Raw genomic sequence first — 6,750 nt, forward strand, 5'->3', positions numbered from 1 at the left:
GGTGTCGTTTCGATTTACGCTCACATGGAATTGATTGATGCATGACCCTGTGTCTGTGTAAATCTACAATGTTTAATTAAGTAAATTCAGGTGTCGCAACATTGGGTTCGGATAGGAATGGGTTATTCAAAATGAAGTCATTTTTATACATCCCCCGCCTCGTGTGTGTGAATGAAACATGATTTGACGGCAAAGAGTCGTTTGACACACAGTGGAGCTTTACGTTCGTTCTTTTTGCACAATTAGCAACTTTAATGATGGTGATTAATTAACAGGGTAAATCAAACTGATTGATGGGTGCAATCCTCTGATGATCTATTCAGTCTGAGATTCATAGAGAGAGCTCAAAGTATCAACCTTGGAGCTAATGAACGCCAATTAGTGCAGGAGATGACTTTGGTACGCCTTTGTTTAGGCTTCTCGTTCGTGGTCCCTAAAGAAAAAAAGTACGACCATGTGTTGAAATATCCACATAATGATGTAGATGGAGAAGACCAAGGAGACCTTTTCACACACCAATTAGATAGTTCTTTAATGGCATTGTTCTAAGAATTCCTTTTTTAGCCTTCCACAATCATCTACAGGAAGGGAAACTTTTGGCCAAGGTAATTAAGATTTTTAAACCTAGAATGCGTACTCTGTGACTTCTTACGAAACTCGCTGTTTTAAATAGCTGTTTCTCGGATGGCCTTTTGGAGGGTGTCCCTGTGCATCGTAGCATTGCACGTTGATTATCCGCTCTGAGGGATGCACACTTCCACATTCATCGGGAGATGCAATTGATGGCTGATTATGTAAATAACACAATGCTGAATGAAGCATAAAGGTATTTTACTGATCAGTCACTTGGACTCCATATGCTTATGTGCCCATTAAAAGATGGTTCATCCAGAAATGAAAATGTGGTCATTATTTACTCACTCTCAAGTCGTTCCAAACCTGTATGAGTTTCTTTCCTCTGTAGAACACAAAATAAGATATTTTGAGAAATATTTCAGGGTTCAGTCAGTGGGGTTCAGTGTTGTTTTGGACCCCATTGACTTTCATTGTACACTGAAAAGAAAAAAAAAGAAAAAAAGGTTACAGCAAAAACCTATTAATTGGTTTCAAATTACCTTACTATGTATGGCAAAAAACTGTAAATGGTTTACCCATTGCATATACGTAATTTTATTGCTAAATACTATCAAATTAATTTTTCTATCTAAAAACTATGAAAAAATAAAATTTACTATAACATTTTTACAGTTGAAATATTCCTAAACAATTTTGATGTTCAGGGAAAAAAAAAAAAAGCAATTTGGTAAAAAAGTTTGGTAAAAATAACAGAATTTTAATTTTTGTCTGTCCCTTTAATTTGAAGTTTTGAAAAAATCTTCTGAAAAATGCAACCTAGCAAAAGGAGTTGGGTGTTTGATTTTTGCTTACACTCTTAAAAATAGTTTATGGCGATGCGATTGATGGGTTCCCCAAAAAACCTATCAGTGACCATCTCTTAAAATAACCATTTTTATCCTAGTGTGAAGAATATTTTAATAATCGAAAGAGTCACATGGATGTTAAAGTTTCTTCATGGAACAATCAGTGCCAGTAAAGAACGTTTATTATAATTGGAATTATCATAATTGCAAATACAGCATCACCTCAGAAAAAAACAATAAAGTGAGAATGTCTAAAGTTTTTGGTCTAGTGACAATCCTACAGGAACAGTATGGAAATTATGTGCTTAATCGTGTTAGGCAACACATGGGGATGAAGACGAACAGCAGAATGAAGGAGCGAAGTGAATATGAAGCTCCTAATCAGTGCAGAGTTGTGTGTGTGTGTGTGTGTGAAGGGACAGTGACAGGGCAAAGCGGCACTCTCCCTGTGTGCACACGGAGGAAAAGGCCACAAATCATTGATTCTGTGTCACTGAAACATGATCAAAGATCGTCCAGAAACATTCCCACAGGATCGAATGCCCTATTTAGAGAAGACTCCAAATGAGTTGAGGGCAACGCTGGTCACTTTTGCTCAGTGATAAATCAAGAGAAGTCGGGATATTTGATATTAATGTTCTGTTTAGCAATTTTAAGGTTAACAAACTAAACTATTTAGCTTTTTCTTCCAAATTATTAAGATGCTAATATTCAAAACATTCAATGTGATCAGCAACTAACTGCTTCTACCTGACCTGACCCTAAAAACTGCTTTCATTGAAGTTAGGCCTACCTAATGTAACTCCAATGAAAGTTACCTAATGTCGTGAGATTGATTCCGATGTATTAAATAATGTATTTGAGTTGAATAAAACTTATATATTTAGGTTACCTAACAAAAAAGAGTGACGTTTTTCTTATGAAACTGCCCTGAACAAAACATGTTTACAGTGCAATGCAGTGTCTCCAAAGCATTTTAGTTTAAAAGCTGCTGCACAAAAGAAAATTAAGTACACTTTGGTTAAAATATTCATGGAATTGCACTTAGTAGTGCAGTTAGTTGACAAAGATTTGTAGTGTAAGCCTGAAAGGTTTTTCAGTAAACAATCATTGCATGCAGTGCCAGATTTGACTACACAGATATGATTTTCATAATATGATGTTCATGCATTTTTTGTTTACTAATATAAAAATATTCTGCAGTACCTAAATTATACTTTGAAAACAAATTAAAATACCTGTGAATAACATACACTTTTATTGGGATGCTTACAGACATTATGGATGTTTAATGCTGCTGGCTCATCTTTAAATCTTAAAGTCTTTATAACAAATTCAGAGAGTCTAAAAGCCAGCAGCAAGCCCTAAAGGTATTCTTAAGAAAAAAAGGCACTTTGACATACAAAGAAATAAAAAGCTGTGATGTGTTTTTTTCAATGGTGCTATTTTAAAAAGTGACGCTTCACCCTATATGTTACTCAGAGTTGTAGATCATGATTTCTGTCTGTAACAAATCTTACATTGTTATTCAGTTTATTGTCATCAGGGATATTATAAGTTCACATACATCTTTTGCTTTGATATTGTTTTCTAGTGTTCCCAGAAGAGTGTGTCTTCAGATGCTTCTTGAAGATTTCAATGGATTCTGCTGTTCAGGTGAAGTTCATTATTAATAACTAATCTATAGTATTCTAAAATAACCCTAATTTGCAATTGTCATCAGGGATATTATAAGTTCACATACATCTTTTGCTTGTGTTTTTCTAGTGTTCCCAGAAGAGTGTGTCTTCAGATGCTTCTTGAAGATTTCAATGGATTCTGCTGTTCAGGTGAAGTTCATTATTAATAACAAATCTATAGTATTCTAAAATAACCCTAATTTGCATAGAAAAAGATGCATGTTTGCTTTGAAAACGATGATGATGATGACAGTATTTCAGAACATTTAGTGCTTGCTCTGTATAGTGGGTGGTTTGTGAATATGACACAGGTTTTTGCAAGTGGTGCACCTGTTTAGTGAATTCACCCCAAGTCGTTTATCTACTGTATTATATAAATCCTTACTTTTTCTAGTATAATAATCTCATGCTAAAATGATTTTAGTATGAAAGACAAGACCTCAGGACTTTAGTTTACAGGATATCTCTGCTATATAAAGATGTCAGTGCAGTTGACTCAAATGTATGATTGATTTTCATGCCGAACCCAAAGTCTTCTCATGAGGGCTACTCATGTCACGTCATATCAAATCATGTCACAGACAAAGTAGAGAATGTGTTGTCAGGCCCAGCAAATCGCAAAGTCAGAAGTGTCAGAAAAAGGTAAAAGACGGGGATCCTGCACTGTCTGTGACAGGTATTCAAAACTGGACGAGTAAGATGAAACCAGAAAGGGACGGGTGCAGTAGAGCATGGCGTTCCTGGCAGAATATCTGTGCCTCTTCATCATCTCAAGGTGATTCAACAACAAAGGCCAACAGTGAAGAATGTGGAAAAGTGGAATCTGGACTTAGAAAAAGATTTTGTTCAGTCAGAGGAATTTTATTTAATTTACATTTAATTTAAAAAGATAAAATCCCTGCTGTATAAACAATTCAAAACAACAGTGCTTAAAGTAGCAAAATAGAAGAACTTATCATTCATGAATCATGACTGCACACTGTAGTCATATTAGCTGTGAACTACTGCATTTCTTAATAAACAGACCTGTGGGTGGCAGAACAAACGGTACATTTATTTTGTAATACACAGGAAAATCGTTGTTCCTTCCCACAATTAGATATGCCTTCCCAAAATATCCGTCAAAATAACAAAGCTTTCTATTGCAGAACAACAAGCTTCAAATTATCAATGGAAAACTTAATTAGGCCCAGATGTGTAATATATTCAAAGTGACAAATCAAAGATGCATGCGGAGCTGAGGAGACCATCTCCGCTCACTCTGAATGAATAATTAAGCCAGATGATATTTTGCTCATGTTTGACGCTGTGTGTGACTCTGGCGTATCCGTGCTGATCCAGTTGGGTTCAGAGTATTGTGGCCTGAGGGGGTGAGACGGCCGCTCGGAGCCCTGACCTCATCTGCTCTCCCTGACAGCCAAGAGCTCCTTGTATTTTAAGAGACCTCTTAATGGACTCACTGCTCTCAATGAAATATCCAAATAGAGCAGATTTTGCATGCATCCAAAGGACAGTCGCCTGATGGGGTTGCAGTGACATGATTTTGGAGCTCTCCGTTTTTTTTTGTTGTTTTTTTTATAACTTTCCACTGCTTGGACTATAATCCTGGATGACATTTACGTACCCATGAGCAATTGGATTTTAACAAGCTTATTAAAACTTATAGGGTACAGCTGATGAATTTAGACATCTCTGTCAGACAATAAAGTCTCTACCATATTTGCATTAGGATTCAGTTCATTTGAGATTAAAGGCTAGTAGAGTCCTTATAGTGTGCAACCAGGACACTCTGTTATCCCATAAACCCATCAGAGCTCAGCGGCCAACAGATATTAAAAAACAGTTAAGAGCTGTGATCCAGGAAGTTCTTTTCAAGCGCTAAAGGTATTAGCACAAATATATAAAAAAAATCAATAGTGAAGAATTTCGTTCTTCATCAAATTCGTACATACTGTACTATTAAGGTACACAGCCTAATATTGGTATTGCAGTTATTGATTTACTGATAAGTTAATCAATACATAAAAAAATTAAATATAAAAAATTTAAAAAATATTAATATATTATGTAAAATATTTAAGTAAAGTGTCATAGGCAAATATTTAAATATTAATATTAAATATTAAAATATTTGTTTGTATAAAATATTAAAGTTTTATATAAAATAATTTAAAATAATAAATAAAGTGCTATAGGTACAATACCAATAAAGTTCAAATATTGACATTGGAGAAGTAAGTTTTTCATCAAATTCAGTACATACTATGAAGGTATGTGAATTTGGACACAACCCATACAAATAGAGTAATACAGATAAGTCTTTCACTTAACAACAGCATGGTGTCTTTAAACATCGGAGTGTGCTGTTTTTAAACATCTCCGGGTTGCCATTAATATGCGGCTGAAAACCAGGAGGGCCAATATTGTGAGTTTTCTGAATTCAATTAAAGACACCAATTCATATCAGCAAACACCCCATTGAGAAGACAGATGAGCCCTTCTATTGAGTCAGACCCCAGTCTATTTGGAGCAAGGAGATCAGCAGGCTCTCTGAGCCTCTTTACACTCATTTATGGTACTGACAACCTTTATTGATCTCTCCTCACAGCTGACCAGAATAGACTATATCTGTTGACGACGGTGTGCAGCTTAACGGCGTAATCCAATGCAATTACAAGGATGAAAGTGAAGTGTCTTATGGCGATGTGAGGAACAAATGAGGTAAAGAGTGGAATAAACTTGAATGAAGAGTCAAATGACACTCTGTTAGAGTATTACACCGATCAGGAGCAAGATGTAATGTATCTCTAACTCTCTGAAGTGTGTCAGTTTTTGACTTTAGAGCCGCTGGTAAACATACGACATATCATATGCATTATGATGTCTTTAGCCAGCATACACCAGTGAAACCATACAAAGCGCTCGTATGGATTCAATGCGCCGGGCCCACAGCACTTCCTGTGTTTCATCATGTGGCGTGTTTTGTGATCCACTTGCAGACGTTGATTTGAAATCGCAGTGACATCGATGACCACGAGCGAATTAGCTAATTTTGCGGCGAGGTGGTACATTGCATTTGTGTCAGAAAGCAGCCGCATGTCATGATGGGACTTGACACGGGGCCTGAAGGGAGGAGGAAAATTGCTCTACTTTATTTTGCGCAGAAACGCTTAAGCTTTTGACCTCATCATTTGTTTGAACGCTTCATACAATCAATCCGAATGAAAACTCCCACGCAGTGGAAAAAGTATTCAGTCTGAAACATCAATGAATGTCAGGAATTGCTTCATAGAGGTGTTTTGTCTAACTTTTAGGATCACACAGACGGTTGCGCTACGTGGGGCGAATATAATAATAATTAATTTACCGAGTGAATCACCGGCGTAAATTTGAGTGTATTAGGGACTAGGTGCTTTGAGGAGCTCAAAATAGAACCAAGATGTCTGCCGCCTTCTTCATTTGTCAGCTTTATCGTAGATGGATGCAGTCATTATCCATAATAACATTATTCTTGGGATGAATCCACTCTTCTTGTTAACCGTCAGCCTTTTTCCCCTGAGCCTTCCCCATCCCACATATCATAAATGTAATGGCACTTTCCACAAATAGGGTGCAAATTGGTGCCCCACGACTTTTTTTAAAAAAGCGTT

The sequence above is a fragment of the Sinocyclocheilus rhinocerous genome, unplaced genomic scaffold, assembly GCF_001515625.1.
Source record: "Sinocyclocheilus rhinocerous isolate Xijiao unplaced genomic scaffold, SAMN03320098_v1.1 scaffold90, whole genome shotgun sequence".
Lineage (NCBI taxonomy): Eukaryota > Metazoa > Chordata > Actinopteri > Cypriniformes > Cyprinidae > Sinocyclocheilus > Sinocyclocheilus rhinocerous.